This window comes from Furipterus horrens, unplaced genomic scaffold, assembly GCF_987537825.1.
Source record: "Furipterus horrens unplaced genomic scaffold, mFurHor1.1.pri manual_scaffold_11, whole genome shotgun sequence".
NCBI classification, from domain to species: Eukaryota; Metazoa; Chordata; class Mammalia; order Chiroptera; family Furipteridae; genus Furipterus; species Furipterus horrens.
Genome location: NW_028327181.1, coordinates 42,514,989 through 42,534,741, shown reverse-complemented (window position 1 = coordinate 42,534,741; position 19,753 = coordinate 42,514,989). Strand labels below are relative to the sequence as shown.

Here is a 19,753-nt window from a genome sequence, read left to right as displayed (position 1 = left end):
CAGAAAACAGGGATACTTGGTGTACCCACATTGCTGACCAAGAAGAAAGCAGACCATTTTAAGGTCAACACAGATGATCCATTTGTGCTTGTGATATTGCAACAGATCAATGACTCTCTTTACGTCTTCATATTCTTCATGGAAACAAACTGAATGGCCAATTGGGACTGCACCAAATAAATTGCTATTGTGGAGGGGGACACACTTCAAGCTCTGCATTGAGCTATTGATGAACAGTCGTCATTCAGTTGCGTTATAGATTGGATGTGTATGTTATGGCAATACACAAAGCCACCGTCACTTCAAAAGTACTGAAGAAATGCACATTCTCTTGATCGAAAGTAGGATGCCTTCGCTCCTTTTTCAAGCAAGTTTTTCTCATGCAGTCTTGGTGCTAGGAGTTCTGAAGCCTTTTTGGATAGCCTCAAATCTCGTGCCAAATCACTCAACTCACGCTGATCAAATCCCTTACGAACTGAGTCATCTTCAATTTCAAAATCTTCATCGTTGCTGTCACTTAGTTATTCACCATACTCCTGTTTTTCAAAAGAGGGTAGTTCAATGAAAACTGGCACTGGGATTTCAGCTGAATGAGGCACTGGGCATACAGCTGATGGTAGACTAGGATACTCTATTTTATATTTATTTTTCTTGTTCTATCCTGACGTTTTCACTATACAAAAGTAACAGTCACTTGAAAGATCTCTGGGCTCTCGCCAAACCATAGGTATACCAAATAGCAATTTATTATGTATTCCCTTCGTCCATATCCATAAATTCTCGACACACTGCTTACTCAGCTTGTGAGGGGCCCAAGACTTATTTTGATCACCAAGTTTTACTTTAAAATATGCAGAATAGGCTTTCCTGACAAATGTGCTGATGTTTGTCTTTTGACTGGGAATGGTGAAACTGCCACATATATAACAAAACGAATCAGGGTTGTTTAGGCACTTATGATGAAAAATAGCAGAGGCAGACATGATCTGAAGGAAAGAAAATAAGTATGTATATAAATAAAAAGATAAGTTATGCTAACTCCTTGTATACAGACAAGAACTTGGACTACACTTCAGAATACAATTCACTATATAGAGCAGTACACAACCTCTCACCACACTGTCTCATGTGTAACTGAACAGCCTAGACAAGTATGAACATATCGCTGGTCTCCGAGGTCGTCCCCCACCCCTCCCCACTCGAGGGAGCTTTGCCCTCAGCTAATAGGAGAGCACTAGTGCTTCCCTCCATCCAGGCTTGATCCAGCCTAGAGTGGTTGCGTTAAGATAAACCATACAGAAAAAAAAACTTGACGTGATAGAAGAAAACTAACCACAGTTTTGAAATCAGCATGCCTACTTAAGATTAAAACAGCTGAAAAATCAAACTCAACAGGAATTATGTTAAAAATTGTTCCCTTGTGTTATATATTAAAGGAATGGAGAAAGATACACTAATCAAAGGAAAGCAAGAGTAGCTATATTAATTTCAGAGAGCACAGACTTCAGAGTAAGGAGATTGATCAGAAATAAAGAAGGAAATTATATAATGATAAAGGGGGCCAGTACTCCATGGAGATATAACATTTCTTAATGTGTATGCACCAAACAACAGTGTCAAGACACATGAGGCAAAAACTGATGGAACTACAAAGAGAAATAGATGATGAATCATCTACTGTTATAAATGGGAAGTTCAACACCTCCATCAGAAATGGAGAGATCTATCAGGCAGAAAGTCAGTAAAGAGAAAGAGGAAAGCAGATTATTATAAGGAGAGTATGGCGGAGGTGCCTCACACACCCTAGGCTCAGTTGGAAGTTGCTCTGTCCAGCAGAGGCTTCATGACCACGGAATAACAAACTTTTACCCAGGACATTTTATTATGTCTGGGGGAAGGAAGGTGACTGCTCTCTCTAGTGGAGAACAGCAGCTAAACCTTCATCCCTCATGCCTTTTATTGAGGAAGATACATGCGAGAGATACAAGGTTAAAATTCATAAATCGTCAATAGCTATTAGGCATCTGACAGTAACAGATTGCATGTACCAGTACAGGGGCCACAGTGACCAGTCTGTGTCAGGGTCTATAAAACATCATGGCACCACACTGGCACTAAGTGCAAGGTTTCATACACTCCTTGCTAGAGATTGTTTATGTTACATTAATGATAAAGAAAGCAAAGCAAGTTCTAAAACATAATGAACATAATAAGCATTCTTTAATCCAATTCCCATGGCAACCCTCTGAGTGGCTTTCGGTTATGTTCCACACGCAGCCTTATGTTGAGACTTAAAGACAAGCACAGCCGGAATTCCGGTGGCTGTCATGCTCAGGCCGGGGCTACAATTCCCTAAACCATGAGGAGTGGTTGCCCACAGAGAGGCCATAGGTAATAGTCTGACAGGAGAGTCACAGCTGGGTGGTCTAAGAGATGGCTGAGAGGACTGATGGGAGAATAGCAATAAGGAGCACATGTGACCCCAGTGCATCTTCAAACCTGTCCCATATTCATGAAGACCCTGGTACTGTGATAACCAGTAGGATATATTTGCACAATATCCTGACTGGCAAGTTAAGGTTCTTACACTTGCATTTGACAGAGGATCCACCTCAAATTGGCTACAAACACATTAGAATTTGTCTTGTTTCTAGAATGCCTCCAAGAAGGACCGAAATGTAGGTTGACTAATGGGATGGATGGCAAGCCTGAAAAATTAACCCCAGTAAACTTGCTCAGTTTTCCAGGAGGTACTTGGGTTCACATTGGTTATTTTACTTTTTGAACTGGCAAGCAAAGTGAACTCCTGTCTAAAGTTTTCAGAATAATAGAGAGAAGCCAGGAGGATATACAAACTCCTCCCAAAAATTCAAAGAAAAACATATTGAACACATTACTTTAAAGGGAAGCTAACATCTCATTAAAAATAAAATTCACAGTGTTTTTAAATATTGTGGGGCTCTGTGAAGATTTCCATGATGTATTAATTAACTAAAGTGAATAAAAGCAATGTACAGAGCCATGTTACAGTATGCTGTTTGTATAACAATGAGCAGTGTGAATAATGCTGGGAAATTGCATGGTTATGCATAATATAGCTCTGTAAAGACATGGAAAGCTAATAGCATTGTTACCTAGAAGGAGGGGGAATTGGTGTCTGGAAAAGAGAAAGGGAAATTTTTCAACTTATACACTTTTAACTATGAGAATTCCCCCATTTTTTCTCTCGACATCTTTCCCCCATGCTTCTGCTTCCACCATTGCAATTTAAAATTAAAAGAATTGTTTCCAATAATTACTTATATAGCCTAAATAAAATTCATTTTCATATATCATATGTGTATATATATATTTTTCTCCACTCTATTGTATTTTACTCTATTAATGGTGCCTTTTTATCTTAAATTTAACAATACCCAATTTATCACTTTATCAGCTTTTCCCTTTGGTCCTTTTTGTATCCTCAAAAGAATATTTGTCTATCCCATGGTCACAATATCCTGCTGATATTTTCTAGAGTTGTAACTTTCACATTTAGGCCTACAATATACCGTAATTTTTTTTTGTTTGTTTGAGGTAGAGGTCAAGGCTTATCCCCCTACCCACAATTACATTACAGTGGCTCCTTTGCGGGAGGAGGCAGGGCAGTGATGTGACTTCATACCTGCGGGTCTGTCTCTGGCCTCTCTTCCATTTTTTAAAAAATAATTCTCAAAATGGAGTCACTTTTACTCAGCCAACCAAGATTTAATAACCGAACCTAATGCAGCTGCAACCTCCCCCAGCGATGTAGTCTTAACTAGTCAGCGAGTCATTTTCTGGTTAGCACCAATGAAGTAATTCTTTCTATCCCACCAAAAGATGAAGTAATCTGCCATATAGACCCCTTTCATGCACCATAGATAGATAGGAACAATCTTCTGTTGTTGTTGTTTGTGACTTCCTTGTCTTACCTTTAAATCCTTTCCCTTTCAAACTTATTGTCAAGATGGCAATGTAGATAAACACAGTACTCACCTCCTCCCACAACCACACAAAAGTACAACTAAACTGCAGAACAACCATCATTCAGAACAACCTGAGATCTGGTTAAATGGAAGTTCTACAACTAAGGAATTAAAGACCCTATAAGAGGGGCAGACACATGAAACGGTTGGTCCCACATCCACATGTGTTGAATAAAAATTGGGAGGGCTATCTCAGCTGCTGAGGTTACCCACTGAGGAGCAAGAGACCCCAGGCCCACACCAGGCCCCCCAACCCAGGGTTCCAGCGCCAGGAAGAGAGGTTCCCATAACTTCTGGCTGTAAAAATCAGTGGGGATTGTGGCTAAGAGAGATGAAGGGCTTGTGGAGTCTCAGGCAGTTCCTCTTCAAGGGCCTGCATGTGGATTTACTCAGACTCACTCTCTCTGAGCTCCAGTGTTGTAACAGCAGCTTGAAAGACATGAGACATGCAGGGAGAACCTGAATTGTCCAGCATCAGGGCAAATGCTGGCAGGGCAGCCTTCCCCTGTACAGATGTGCTCGCAGAGGCCATTGTTCCTTTGATGAGCAGCCCCCCACCCCTACCCCAAGCTGGAAGGTGGTGCCATATTTGAGACTTCATAATCCTGGCTCCCACTATTTGCCTCACCCAGGTGATTTCCTAAAACTCTACTCCACCCAACTTGCAGGTCCACCCAAGCTGTTTCCATGAGCTTTTCCATATGAATGGCTTGTCTGGAACTCGTGGTTCAGATTTTCCTAAAATCTCTCAAATAAACAGCATCTGGCCTCAGTGTGCCCCATACCTCTCGCTAAGTGGCCCCAGGCTCAACACTAGTAGCAGCTGACATTGGTTTGCAGCTTGGCTTCTCCTGGGCACCTCCAAGCCCAGCACAAGTAGCAGCCATCTTCAGATCACATTGTAGTTCATGCTGGGTGGCCCTGGGCAGAATATAGGTGGTGGATGATCTTGGCTAGCACCTCTTGGATGCCCAAGATCCAGTGCACCCAGTAGACAGCCTCAGACTACACTGAAGAACCACTACCCAATCACCTTCACAAGCAACACATTCAAGGGGTGCACTAAGCAGGCACCAGAGCCCTACTGAAGTATGCCCAACTCTGGGGAGTCGGCTCCTGTGTAGCTGATCCTCCACAATGGTCAGTGGTCACAGCCAGTTCTTGCAGCTGATAGCACTATAGGTAAATCCCTCCCATTGACATTCCAATAGCAATAAAGCTCAAGTACAAGAGGAAGATGTACACAGCCCACAATGAGGGTGTACCTCCAGTGCCCAGCTTGGGTGATCAGGGAGGCTGTGCCACTGGACCCCACAATTCACCTAATACATAAGGCCACTCTACCAAGCCTGGAAAACATAGCACCATACTTAACACATAGAAACAAACACAGGGAGGCAACTAAAATGAGGAGACAAAGAAACATGGCCCCAATGAAAGAACAGAACAAAACTCCAGAAAAATAACTAAACAAAATGGAGACAAGCAATCTACTAGATACAGAGTTCAAAGCACAGGTTATAAGGATGCTCAATGAAGTTAGTGAGAACCTGAAAAGCATAAAAAGAAACCCATCACAAATAAAGGATACACTAACTGAAATGAATAATAACTTACAGGGAATCACCAGCAGAGTGGGTGAAGCTGAGAATCAAATCCGTGATTTGGAATATAAAGAAACAAAAAACACCCAATCAGAACAGCAATTTCGTTTTTAATCCAAAAAATAGAGGATAGTGTACGAAGCTTCTGGGGCAACTTCAAGTGTACCAACCTTCACATCAAGGAGGTGCTGGAAGGAGAAGAGAGCAAGAAACTGAAAACCTATGTGGAAAAAAAATGACAGAAAACTTCCCTTACCTGGTGAAAGAAATAGACATATAAGCACAGGAAGTGCAGTCTCAAACAAAATGAACCCAGAGGACCCATACCAAGACACATCATAATTAAAATGCAAAAGGTTAAAGACAAAGAGCAAATCTTAAAAGCAGCAAGAGAAAAAGCACTTAGTTACGTACAAGGGTGTTCCCATAAGACTGTCATCTGACTTTTCAGCAGAAACTTTGCAGGCCAGAAGGGATTGGCAAAACATTCAAAGTGATAAAAAGCAAGGACCTACAACAAAGATTACTCTACCTAGCAAAGCTATCATTTAGAATCAAAGGACAGATAAAAAGCTTCCCATACAAGGGGGAGAAAAAAAACTAAGGGAGTTCACTGCCACCAGATCAGTATTATATGAAATGTTAAAGGGTCTTCTTTATGAAGAAAAAGAAAATAAAATATAAAAAATCTGAACAATAAAATGGTAATAAATACACGCCAACAGTTGAATCTATAAAATAATATAAACAAACAAGCAGAACAGAAACAGACTCATAGATACAAAGAACATATTGATGGTTGCCTGATGGGAGGGTTGTTGGGAGGCTGGATGAAAAAGGTGACTGGATTAAGAAGTACAGATTGGTAGCTGCAGAATATTCATGGGGATGTAAAATGCAGTGTAGGGAATATAGCCAGTAATAATCTAATATCTATGTATGGTGCCAGATGGGTGGGAGATTTATTGGGATGATCACTTAGTAAGTTATCTAATGTCTAACTCACTGGGGTGTACCCCTGAAACGAATATAATAATGTATGTCAATTGTAAATGAAAAAATGATTTAAAAACAAAACAAAACAAAACAAAAAAGCAAAAATATCTTTATCAGTAGCCCTTCGGAGCTCCCATTTGCTGGGTGCAATGCTGCGCTATTCATGAGTCACTTAATAAAACCAATCAGATCTTCATTATTACTCCTTGAATTATTTTTTGACATCATTGATGTTTTCGTTTATCTTTGCGTCAACATTATACTATTTCAATCACCATGGCTTTCTAATAATCTTGGTAAGTGTAGCACACATAGCACACATTGTACAAGTCCCCCCAAATTCACGGAACCTGGAGCAAGACCTTCCCGATTTCCCCCCGGAAGACGGAAGCAAAGCGCTTAGATTAGAGGGCGCCATTCAGATCCCAGAGCCCTGCGCAAGCTCCCTGCGCCTTGAAGGCAGCGCGTCCAACGCGCTTGCGCAGCTTGAAGGCTCTAATTGGACGGAGCTTGGCGAAGAGAGCTGACATCCCCTCCGAGGCGGAGATCGCAGTTGATTGACCAGCGGTCTCTCCGGCCGTCAGGTAGGGGCTGGGTGGGAAGGGCCGGGTGTCGGGGCGCGAGGGACGCCGCCCAGGGCTTAAGGAGCGTGGGCGTGCCCCGACTCAGCGTTCTCTGCCAAGTCAGGGGGTGCGAGGGCGTGCAGAGGCGGGGCGGAGGCCCGGGCTCCGGGGGTCGCGGGCCGCGCTTCCGGGCCGCTTTCCTGCCGCGCGCGGGCCTCCCAACTCTGAAGGAAGGCTGGGCGCAGGCCCTCCCCCTGGAGGCTGGCGCTGGCGGTCCGGTCTCTCTTTGCGGAGTCCTGGGCGTCATGGAGCTGTCCGTAGGGCTGCGCAGCTGGCCATGGGGTATTGAGGTGGCGGGCCTGCCCACATCCCGGGGGTTGCGTGGTCCCGGCTCGTGCACCGACGGGACGGGAGTCTCGGAGCCCCCCAAAGCGCTGCAGGTGGCGTGACCGCGAGCCAGGCCCTGGAGGCTGGCTGCACTGTCCGGTGCTGGAGAGGGGATTAGCACGGGAGCCCCCGCTTTTCGAAGGCAGGGCCGTGCTGGCTTTGCGCACTCCCGGGACTGGCTGTTTCTATGCCTTCTCAGGTTCTTGCTGCCCTGCCGCTTCCTGGGTGTGCGATTTGGGCAAACGTCTTAAGCTCTTGCCGCCTGTGGCCTTCGGCTGTAACTTTGGAAATAATACGTCCACTCATAAGGTTGTCAAGCGTAAGTGAGATTGTACGTGGAAGGTACTCGGCTAGTGTCTGGCAGCGTGCTGAGGCTTCCAGATTAACGGATGACTGCAATTTATGTGGTCCTAACAAGTGTTGCTTTAAAGCAGGCATTATAAAAATGAATATACATAAATTGTGTTTTGCTGAGTTAATTCTTTTTTAATTTTTTTTAGGAAACAGGAACAACTAATTTCTTAAATTGTTTTCCTTTGCAATATTTGGAATTTCTTTGAGATCGTATGTTTTAATCCAGTATCTTCGCTAATGGGATAGGTTGGGGATTCTTTCGTTGTAGAAAACAGACTGAAAAAACCATTTCTGCTATTGGGTCTTTGTTGTAATTTTTTTCTGAGTTGACTGATTAGGGACCTGGTAGAAACACTAGAACGATAGTTACCAAGTGCTAACATATGGCATGTGCTGTGTCATTTAGCCACGAGGGAAGTACTGTTTTAGTTCCATTTTTACTGATGAGGAATTGAGGCTTGAAGAAGTTAAACCATGTACCCAAAGTTGGAAAATCTAAGAGAGGACAGAAACAAAGTTAAAGGAGGTGTACGTATTGGCATATGTATGATAGAATGCACCAGGAAGACTGGGATGCTAGAGAACACCAGAATGAAGGGTTATTTTCTCATTAAGGCATGGAGTTTCCTTCAGGCAGAGAAGGGTAGTTGTCTTAAAGGCAGAAGCCTGTTGCTTATCTACATGGCCTGGGCTAAGGTCAGCACAGCTGTGGGTGTCGAAGCCTGCTGCCCTGAAGTAATGGATTCCTGAGATACTTTGCTTTGAAAGAAGCAGACACTACACAAGAGTGTGCAAGCCATATAAATGCATGATCACTTCACATCAAAAAAGATTCTTAGCTTTAGAAACATCTGTTTCAGGGTTCTTATAGATAATGCATTCCTGTTTTATTCAGATTTGTAACTGTTTGCATAAAAGGAGCTCTGTGCACTAGTGAAGATCATGAACTGTGCCTTTCCTACCACACTCCTTTTTGTCTCCATTATTTAAGAAGACTACTAGTTAATATTACTGCTTGTTATGTGCAAGACACTATACTAGCATTCAATCGGATTGTTCAGTTATCACAGTAACCCTGTTAAACAGAACAATTATCTTCCTTTCTAGAGGGAGGAATGGGCTCAGAGATATAAGAAAGTTATCCAAAAGCACAGAGTAGTAAGGGCAGAGCCAGTTCCATGTCACTCCAAAAGCTAATGCTTATCTATGTATTTCATTTTTTCCTTCATTAAACATATTTATTATTATTATTACTGGCTTTCCATTTTAATGTAATCACACACTCATTTCTTTCTTTTACGATTATCAAGGACTTGCTATGTGCCAGACTCTGAAATGTGAGGGATACAAGTGACTGATCAACAGATATTTATTGAATACCTACTTTGTACTAGCAATGTGCTAGGTGTTGGTTATAACAGTCATGGCCTAAACAGACACAGACTTTGACCTCAAGTTGCTTATAATTATAGCAAGGTAGATAGACAGTAAATAGAGAACCACAAACTAAATATTAATGACTATTGTGGTACATGCTAGGGAGGATGGTAGAGAGGCTAAGGGAATATATAATGGGGTTGTTGGGCAGGGAAAGGAGTGGGGAAGACAGTGAAGGCTTTCCTGAGGAAGAAAAAAATTCTGGGTTGGCCAAAAGTACATTTACTTTTTTCATAAAATAAAAGACACATGTTTTATTTTCACCAATAACTATTGATTTGGATATTTTGAGTATGTCTGCTCTCTTCAACTATTGGCTTCTAGTGGGTAGAGGCCAGGGGTGCTGCTAAACATCTCCCAACACATAAGACAGTCCAACAGCTAAGAATCATTTGCCCAAAATGTCAGTAGTGCCAAGAAACTTCATAAACCACTTCTGACGCATTCGATCAGTTATAGCACCTTCTCCATACACTGCACAAATCTTTGTGTTTCAGTTGTGTTTTTACCTTTCTTGAAATAATAAAGCATAATATGCCAAATATGTTGAATGTCTTCTTCCATCTTCAGTATTAAAATGGCTGCACAAAAATTCACCAATTTTGACATGTTTTAAAAAAATATTGTATTTCATCATATTTGTGGTTTGCAAAATGATTTAACAGACATATTTTAGCCCCACTATGGTCTAAGACTTAGGATACAAACATGTATAAAGACACTTTCCACTGTGCATAATTTTGTTGAAGTTCTATTTGCCTTCCACATAAGATGCTGCAGTTGTTTTATCAACATTTATTTAGCGTCTACTATGTGCTAGACACTTCTAAAAATGTACCATCTGTAGAAAAACTAAAAACTTTTTAAAAAAGAAATGTAGCATCTGCAAATAGTCATGGTCTCTGTCCTTCTGGAACGTAAACTCCCAGTTGGGGCTGGAGGACAGAGGAAGGGAGAAAGTCAGGGAGATGAAGTTCAAGAGGTTAGCAAGAGCCAAACCATGCAGGTCTCATGCACGCCAAGGACTTGGGGCTTATCCTAAGACTGGTGGGAAGCCATTGAAGAGTTTCAGTCACAGGAGTAGCACGAGCAGATCTGTGTTTATTAAAGAGCACTCTGGCTCCTCAGTAGAGGCAGAAGATAAATTTGAAGGCTATTAAGAGGCATGATCAATGGGGCTTGTAACAGTTCTGCTGTGGGGTGAGAAAGGAGAGGAAAGTGTCAGGGCTAATTCTTCCTTTTCTGGCTTGTGCGTTTGAGGTAGGAAACCCTGGAGGAAGAGCATGAGTTCGGTTTTGAATAAAATGTCTTTGAAATAATCCAAGTAAAGGTGTCACAAAGACAGTGATATAGAAGGATCTAACACTCGGACAACAGGAATGGGCTAAATCTAAAAAGTTCTTGTCAGGGAGGAATATTCTTCTTGTTATTCAGGGCAAAATAAGGTGGCCCAGTAGACAGTGTAGAATGTTCTTCACATTTATGTAGGGGGAAAAGTTAAAAGTTCCTGCCGATCTAGAAAATGGTGTCTACAAATGTATAATAAGAAGAAGTAGATCTATTATTGAATAAACATTAACCCAGAATGGGATGCATCACAGCCTGGTCTGCTAATGATATTACAAAAACAAAAAAATAAATCCCATCATTTACAGTACATTACATACATGGTGTCTCAAGATTAATGGTTATTTGTCCTCTTGTAAGAAGACTTGACGGCATCATCTGCTGTCTGTGCTTTCTTAGTTCATCTTAAATTCATCTGGTAATTGGAGTGGCCACCTGTGCTAGTTAATTGCCTTTATCTGAAGGAAAAACAGAAAATAATCTCTGTGAACCGTAGTTATATAACTTTACAGGGTGACAGGGACTTCGGGTGCTCTCTTCTTTGGTTTACTTGTAGTTAAAAGAGATTGTTTCTAGGCTCTTCAGAAAAAAGTTCCTGGGTATCAGTGGCAAGAGCTAGTTTATTTAGACTTTTAAAAGATTTGCATACATACCAAAGGGACAGGAAGGAATTAAAAATACTAGGTTTTGAAATGCTCTAAGAAAGGAGGGAGATGAAAGATCTCTTTCTTTTTGGCAACAGGGAAAATTGAATTTTTTAAATTTACTTAGAATGTAGTAAAATGTTGAACTGGAAAATATACAGTATGGGGATTATTCTGGAGATGATTTTTAAGTGAGTTCCCCATACTTGTACGTGGTTAGGGTGCCCTCAAGTGGTCAGGTCTAGCTCATAATTTCTTGTGCATTGATTTAAAGGAAAAGGTGAGCAGTGGTTCCAGATCCTGCTGGGTTCCAGCCGGAACTTGGAGCTCTGGAAGTTAACCCTTTGAGGACTTGTTCTCTTTCATGTCAGTGATGTCATTTCTCATACCCACTCTGGTATGCACATAGGAGACCTTTCTTTGATTGGTAATGTTAGGATTTTAATGGGGAAATGAACTCTCCGTTAATCTATTCTGGAAGGCCTTAAGCATGGGGATGAAAATGGAGATTGAATGGCACTTGGAAGCTTCTTGCCACCCACCAACATAAGTAGTTCAACAAATTCCTTTGAATTCTACCTGAGCTCTCCTTCCCATTTTCTGAAATTCACAGTAAACTTAGACTTGGTCACTAGAATGCCTGTTGGAGGGAGAGGTATGTTGATGGCAGCTGAGTTAATTGAACATTGCTTACCAACAGTTTGAGCTTACTTGCTGTGGTTAGCTCTTATTTTGTTAAGTGAGGACATGTTTATACTAGGAACACTTAAGTTTTGAAGTGAAATTTAAATTTTTCCAGGTTTATGTGAGTAGGCCTTAGCAGCTGTTAAATTGGAAATTATATTAGTAAACTATTATTATTTCAAAATTCTCTGTATGGTAGTATAATCCAGATTGGTTTAAAATATTAGCTAAACTAAGTGAAGAAAATTGTACCAAGTTCCTGTTGAGCAATTAGCTCAGTTATCTCATAAAAGCCTTTGTATTCTGGTGATAAGAACTGAGTATAGTAATCTATTCACCTAAACAGTATTAGAATCCTGCCTGTTTAGGGCTCCAGCTGAGGATTTGTTTTGTTTTTTACATGACCCCCTGTTTGATGCACTTAAGAGTTAGGAATGTGGGCTTTAGAGTCTGAGTACTTGGTTCAAATCTCTGTTTTGCCATTTGCTTGCTATGTGACTTCAGGCGCTTTTCTCACTTAGCCACTGGAAATAACATACCTGCCTCATAGGATTGCTGTGAGGATGACGTGAGAGCATGGGTGTGAAGTGTGTAGCCCAGTATCTTGGCACATTGCAAATGAAAAAAGCTAGTAATTGTTGTTAATATTTTTTCCGCAATAGCCATATATGGTAACAGGCTAAAAGTTACATTTCCTTTAGTTTAATAATCTGTGTAATACTGGTGTTTTAATTAATTGCCATGTACATTAGAAAAAGTTACAAAACAGGCAAAAGATTAATTATGTTGGAATAAAAATGTACTACTGGTTTGAGGAGTTGGTATTTATAATACTTTCTGCTGCGTTCAGAGGAATGAAGGGCTGTGGCATTAGACCCCGCACTGCTCTGTAATACATAAAAAGCGTCTGAGAGCAGCGCCTTCTCTCCTTTCCTGTCACTGACCAGGTCTTCACAGAGAGTGAGCTGCTTCTCTTCTCTTACCTGGAGATTTACAAATTATGACCGTAGAACAGTGGCTCTTACGTACCTGTGGGTGCACCTTCCAAGAGCCCAATCCAGCACCTCTCATTTATATTTCAATAGAAAAATGGTAGCTGGCAATTTGATCTTGTTGAAAAAGCAAGACAGACTTAAATTTAAAGAGGTGTTACTTAGTGGGAAAAAACACTGAATCGTAAGGAAGAAAGTTTGGTTATGTGTTGTGTCAGAAGGAAGGTGTGGTTGGACAACTGTATCAGCTGACACAGGTCACGGGGACTGGATGAAGTGAGGAAATGTGAATTTATACAGGAAGGGAGTTTTGCAATGATTAGCGTCTCCCTCCGCAACTTTAAATTAAGGATACTTTAACCTACCTTTGCACAGATAAGGTCTTACAAGGCATCTCTTGAAAGACCCTAAATGATATGCAGTATTTGATAAGTGAGACATTCAGATAGGAATAGTTCAGACACATTTCTCTTTGAGTAGGTTTCTGTTATTGTCAGAGTATTAAATTCTAGCAGTAGAAAAAAATTTATTAAGAAGTCCTTGGGACAAGTGTCAGAACAGCCTTGCTCTGAGAACCCCCCTGGAGACCACTGTGGGAGCAGGCAGTGGATTTATTGAGGGAAAAGGGGAAGGGAGTGGAGGGGCCACTCCCGATCTTCCTCATGGGCCCAAAGGAGTCAACCCCCCAGGACCAATGCAGGCACACTTTTTAAACCTACCAACTGCACATTTCAGCCAAGGTGAGTTCACCATATTAGCGTATTCAGTAGGTGTTTGCATCTTTTTGTTGTTCTGACCATGTTGATTAACATATCCTGTTGTTGTCTTGACCAGGTTTGCATCCCAGCTACCTCTATATTCTGACAACACGGGAGAAGACTGGCATGGCAGAGTGAGGAGGTTGGGAAACCTCAAAAAAATAAAATAAATAAATAAATAAACCCACAAAAACAAACAACTATAAAACATGACAAAATTATCAAAAGTAACCATACCAGAGGTCTAGAAATTGACCAAAGACATACCACAAATGGGGAAACATTTATTCATAAAAAACAAAAACAAACAAAACAAAACACTGATTGGTAATTAGGTAAGACTAATGAGACTCTAGTATTCTTGTCTGGAGCTGCTTCCATCCCATAACCCCAGCTCATCATTCAGTGCAGTGAACCAAGGCAGGGCAGGCTGCGGAGGCCAGCAATCTCTGATAAAGGGGTCAACTATTGGAACAGAGAGGAAACAGAGCAAACAATCATGCCCAGCAGCTTTGTCAGTAAGGGTAGCAATTTCAGTGGCAAGTGCGTGGTGAAGGCTAGAAGCTTTGTCAGCCTGAGGAGGTGTTCCACCAGTGGATTGGCTGGAAATTAAGCAGCAGATCCTGTAAGTGAGACAACCTGGTCAGGTGTGATAGAGGCCCACACATCCTGGATGACTGGAGGCAAGAAAATAATAAAGATCAGAGTGGAAATAAATGAAAAAGTGTGAAAACAACACAAAAGATCAACCACACTTAAAAGCAACAAGAAAAAAATTACTCATTACATATACGGAAACAACCTTATGATTAATGGCTAACTTATCACAAAGATTGTTGTCATGACTTCCGGGTTCCTGTTGAGCATGTAAGGAGTGTAGAAGTTGCCCTTTCATCCTTGCAAGTAGAAAGCTGAACAAACTGAAAAATCAGCCATCTCTTAAGTTCCATCGGTTAGGGTCACAGGGAAAACTGCTGCCTGCCTCCGGCTCCAAATTAGAAGGACAGGCAGGTGCACAGGATCACAACTTACTAGAACAGAAGTCTGGGGCGGGAAAACATGAACTGTAATTGACAAGTGACTGGAGGCTCAGTGTGGACAGAATGAGAGTTAAAAACTTCAAAGGAGCCCAGTCAAAAGGAGGACCCACACTGTTGTGAGTTTTACCTCCAGGAGCTCTACCAGGCCCTCACAGTGAATGCTGGAGAAAAATCCCCTTGTGCTTGGGGTAGGGGGTGGGGGTAAGTAACAATTTGAAGTATGTCAGAGCATCCTGTTCTTAACAAGGCCTCCCCTCAGGAGGAACTGGTTCATGAGAGCCTAAGCTTCCCAGGGACAGGGAAACACCTAACTCCACCTCCTTCAAAGGAAAGCAGGAGTAGCTATATTAATTTCAGATGGATCAGACTTCAGAGTAAGGAAAGTGATCAGGAATAAAGAGGGACATTATATAATGATGTTATTATATAATGCCATTATGTATGTTAGAGTTGCAAAAGATGAATTGGAAATAAAAATGTACTTCTGGTTTGAGGAGTTAGTATTTATAGTACTTTCTACTGCATTCAGAGGCATGAAGGATTGCGACATTAGAGATCTCAGCATTCTGTGATATATGTTATATGTATATATACATACTCCATAAAAACATAACATTTCTTAATTGTGTGCGCCAAACAACAGTGTCAAGGTCGTCGTCGGCAGCCGTCTGTCTCGAGAGACGATGGTGTAGCTTCTTAAGAGTCTATCTGCACCGCCGAGAATGGCTGTGCAGTCCGACTCGGGAGTGACACGGTATCTGTCTCCTCCCGTGTTGAATCGACATCTTACGATGACGCTGGAGTGTCCTCTCCAGTGAAGCTGAAGCTACAGAGCCTGGGCAGGGTGATATGGAGGGTCTGCTGTTGCCCATGCAGCAGACCCCCCCTCTCTTCGCGGCTGAAGGGTCCAAGGGAAAGACGGAGTCAATACAGCTTGGCTTCAGGTGCACCGCAGGAGTTGCCGGTGTTGACTACAACGTCAAACCGCCTTAGGGACTCCGGCTCCGGATTTTCTGTCGGGGTTTACTCCCTTAGCCTTTCCCCTGAAGAGGTATGCCGCAAGGCAGCGGAGGTTTTTTGGAGTCAGAGTTTTCCTTCTCTGATGTGCCCTGACAGGAAGATCGAACCAGCGACACTTAGCTCGCAGGCCGACGCTCAATCCACTGAGCCAAACCAGCCAGGACAAGTGTCAAGGTACATGAGGAAAAAACTGATAGAACTGCAAAGAGAAATAGATGATGAATCATCTACTGTTATAAATGGGAAGTTCAACACCTCTATCAGAAATGGAGAGATCTAGCAGGCAGATCAGCAAAGACAGGAAAGCAGATTATTATAAGGAGGGGCTGTAGGTGAGTCTGACAGGAGAGTCACAGCTGAGAGGAAGGTGGGGAGAGTAGCAGTGAGGGACACATGTGAGCCCAGTGCACCTTCGAGCCCGCGTGCGAGGGCTGTGGGAGAGAACATGCCCCACTGCGGGGGTCTGCTGTGGAATCCTTGTCAGGAGGAGCCGGACATCGTTGGAGCAAGGAGGTGAAGCAGCCGCTCAGAGTGGAGTGAAGATGCAGGGGATTTCACTGAAGACAGACCAGAGAACCACAGAGTCTCAGGATATGGGGAGGTGGGGTCAGAAAGGGGAGCGCACGAAATGATTTGGGATTTGGGAGCCAGGGGATATCTCAGGAGGTCTGGACCTCTGTGGTGAGTGACAGGGGTCAGGGGCATGATGAGATTGGTCCCAGTCATTTCCAGGCAGATGGGGGTGGTAGGCTGGTCCCTGGGCTAGGGGTGGGGTGGGGTGGGAGGCCTTGCACTGGGCTCCTGCTGACAGAGACTGGGGCTGGGGTATCACCACCAGGGTGGCTTATTCTCTGTTGGTAGACAGCTATAGAGGTCTTCAAGGGTTCCAATCTTTATTCCCATTCAAATCATCAGGGGGTAGTAATAAGAGTGAGGATTCCCAGGTCTCACCCTTTGTGGTGTTACGTTTCAGAGGTCTGTATTGGGTGAGGCCCTTGATTTATATGCTTTCTTTTAATTAATTTGTTTGAGAAGGGAAAGGAGGGACAAAAAAGGATATAAACATCAATGTGCGAGAGAGACATCAATTGGTTGCCTGTCCAACACCCTAACCAGGGACCTGGCCCACAACTCGGGCATGTGCCCTCACTGGGAATCAAACCAGGGAGCCCTCACTTGACAGAACGACACCCAACCAACTGAGCCACAGTGGTCAGGGCTTGATTTATGTTTTAACAGGTGCTTCTCATGTACGTAGTGATTGAACTATAAAGAGTAACGTGGCTCTGAAGCAGCATGTTCATAAAATGTATTAGGAAGCAAGACCTGAAAAGTCTGGTTACTTACTCTGCAGAGAGTCACTTGGTCTTAGGTCCCATGAAGGGTCCAGATCAAGCCCCCACCACGCTGCCCCATGTAGATGCCACTGTAACTTGACATTGGTTAGCTTGTTTCTCTTGGTGTTCTACTTGGGGTTTTTATTAGCTAATTTTATTTTACAAGGTTGGTACTTCTAGTGCAGCTAATTATTCACTTTTCCAACTTCATTTTAGCCAAGTTGAGCATGAAGGACCAATTACAAAAATGCTCAAAGATGTACAAAAGTAAAATAGTACAACGAACCCTCATTTACCTGTTACCCAACATCAACAACCATTAGTATTCTGCCATACTGGAAGGAAGCTTAAATCTTTCATTTCCTGACTTGTAAGTTTGATTTTAATATTTGTTTGCTTTCACCTCATTCTGTGGGCTAAGCTTATTAATGCTTATATGATCGGAAGAAAAGTATGTGCATGTGCGTGTGTGTGTGTGTGTGTGTGTGTGTGTGTACTTTCTATTTATATATAAATGCAGTTTAAAAAGATAGCCCTCATGCTGTTACACTCTGACAGTAAATATTGTGAATGTATAAAAAATATTTTCAGTGTAACAAGTTTTTCTTTTATGTACACTCTGAAATTTGGCACATCTTTTTTAACTGAAAGACTCAGAGAGAAACGGGGGCAATATTATGTATGGGGAGAAGTTGGAAATCTGCTAACATTTGGTGAAATAACTAGATTGATCAAGTACTGCCTGTGGGCCTGTCCTGAGAAATACAACTGTCCTCGGGGAGCTATTTGCTAGGATGCTGGGAAAATAAAGTGACAGGGCACTAACTGGGCTATTTTTAAATGAAAGCTTAGAGGTTGGCAATGGAAAAACCCTCTCAGGTCTTTAGCTTTATTTTTCCTTTCGTCCTTCCAGTATATGAAATTCCTTCCCGCATGTTTTCTTGCATTAATGTCAGTGCACTACAAGTTCTGAGTAGCAGCATTATGAAAACTGTTTCAGAGTAAAGACAATTTCCTAGTTAAATTTAAACATAATGATTTTGGTCTAAAAATAACTTGGAATTCAGAGTTACCCATCACCCCAAATAAATTGCATTAAGGAAGATTGTCTAAGAGAGAGACAATTGATAGAGGCAAGTCAGTAATAATTCAAATTCATGAGGAAACCACACAATTTGTTAGAATTCAAAATTATCAACCATGAACCTACTTGAAATTAGCATTTAATATTTAATGCTCTGTGAACGACATACTTTTTTTTTCATTGTGATAAAATGCACATAAAATAAAATTTACCATCTTAAATATTCTTTTTATTTTAAAGTATATTTTATTGATTATGCTGTTACAGTCCCAATATTTTTCCCTTTGCCCCCACTCTTCCTGGTACCCCCATTCCCTCCAGCAATCCCCCCCCCCCTTAGTTCATGTCTATGGGTCGTGCATGCAAGTTCTTTGGCTTCACCCTTTCCTATATTATTCTTAACTTCCCCCTATTTTGTTCCTGCCAATCATGCTTCTTGATCCCTGTACCTTTTCTCCATTTCTCCCCCTTCCCTCTCCCAGCTGATAACCCTCCATATGATCTCCATATCTATGTTTCTGTTCCTGTTCTAGTTGTTTGATTAGTTTGTTTTTTATTTTTTAGATTCAGTTGTTGATAGTTGTGAATTCATTGCCTTTTTAAATATGCTTTATTGATTATGTTGTTACATTTGTCCCAGTTTCTTTTCCCTTTGCTTCCCTCCACCCAGCAGCCCCCCTCCCTCCAGCAGTCCCACCCCACTTAGTCCACACCCATGGGTCATGAACATAAGCTCTTCTATACATCCCCCTGTCTATTCTGCACCCTCCTGCTATGCTTCTTAATCCCTGTACCATTTCCTTCTTTCTCCCTTCCACCTCCCAGCTGACACCCCTCCCCATGTTCCCCATACCTATGATTCTGTTCCTACTCTGGTTGCTTAGTTTGCTTTTGTTTACATTCCCTATCTTCTTTTGTTGGTAGTTGTGATTCTGTTGTGTTTCCTCCTTCTGCACTGGTTGACTGTTTATTATTTCTTCCTTATGTTCCAATTCGTTGATTTGAGCCCCGGTTTCCTTTCCTTCACCACTAGTTTCGTGTGGATTTTCCTTCATTTCACTTACTATAGCCTTCATTTTTTCTCTGTCATATTTAATCTTTCCTGTCAGGTCTGTGAGCATCTTTATCACCAATACTTTAAGCTGTGCATCTGTTAAACTAGCTATCTCCTCGTCTGTTAGGTTCACTCTTTCCTTGTAGCTTAGTTCTCCCACTGGAACCTTCACCTCACCTCCTTTTGGACAGCTTTCTGTGTTTGCCTCTGTGTCTTAGGTAGAACTGTTGCATTTGTTACATTATAAGGGGCAGAGCCTTAGGTATTCGTTGGTGCTGATGACCTGTTTCACCACATTGTGGTGTCATATGTGGGGGAGGGGACTGAGAGGGAACAGTGCTGCTTGCTCAGCACTCATCCCTTTTCCAGGCACTTCTCTCCCTTCCTGTATTAAGGAAGCTGCTTCCTTTGAGAGCCTGGTAGTTTCGTCCTCCACTGCAACCCC

General features: G+C 42.2%; 1 protein-coding gene across 1 annotated transcript in view; it reads left to right on the top strand.

Annotated features, from left to right (window-relative positions):
• Positions 1–7,111: 7,111 nt before the first annotated feature.
• Positions 7,112–19,753, top strand: part of DHRS7B (dehydrogenase/reductase 7B) — a 70,501-nt gene continuing 57,859 nt past the window's right edge. Inside the window, exon 1 of the mRNA XM_090291912.1 lies at positions 7,112–7,191. The gene's annotated coding sequence lies outside the window, so the exon portion shown is untranslated. The remainder of the gene's footprint in view (positions 7,192–19,753) is intronic.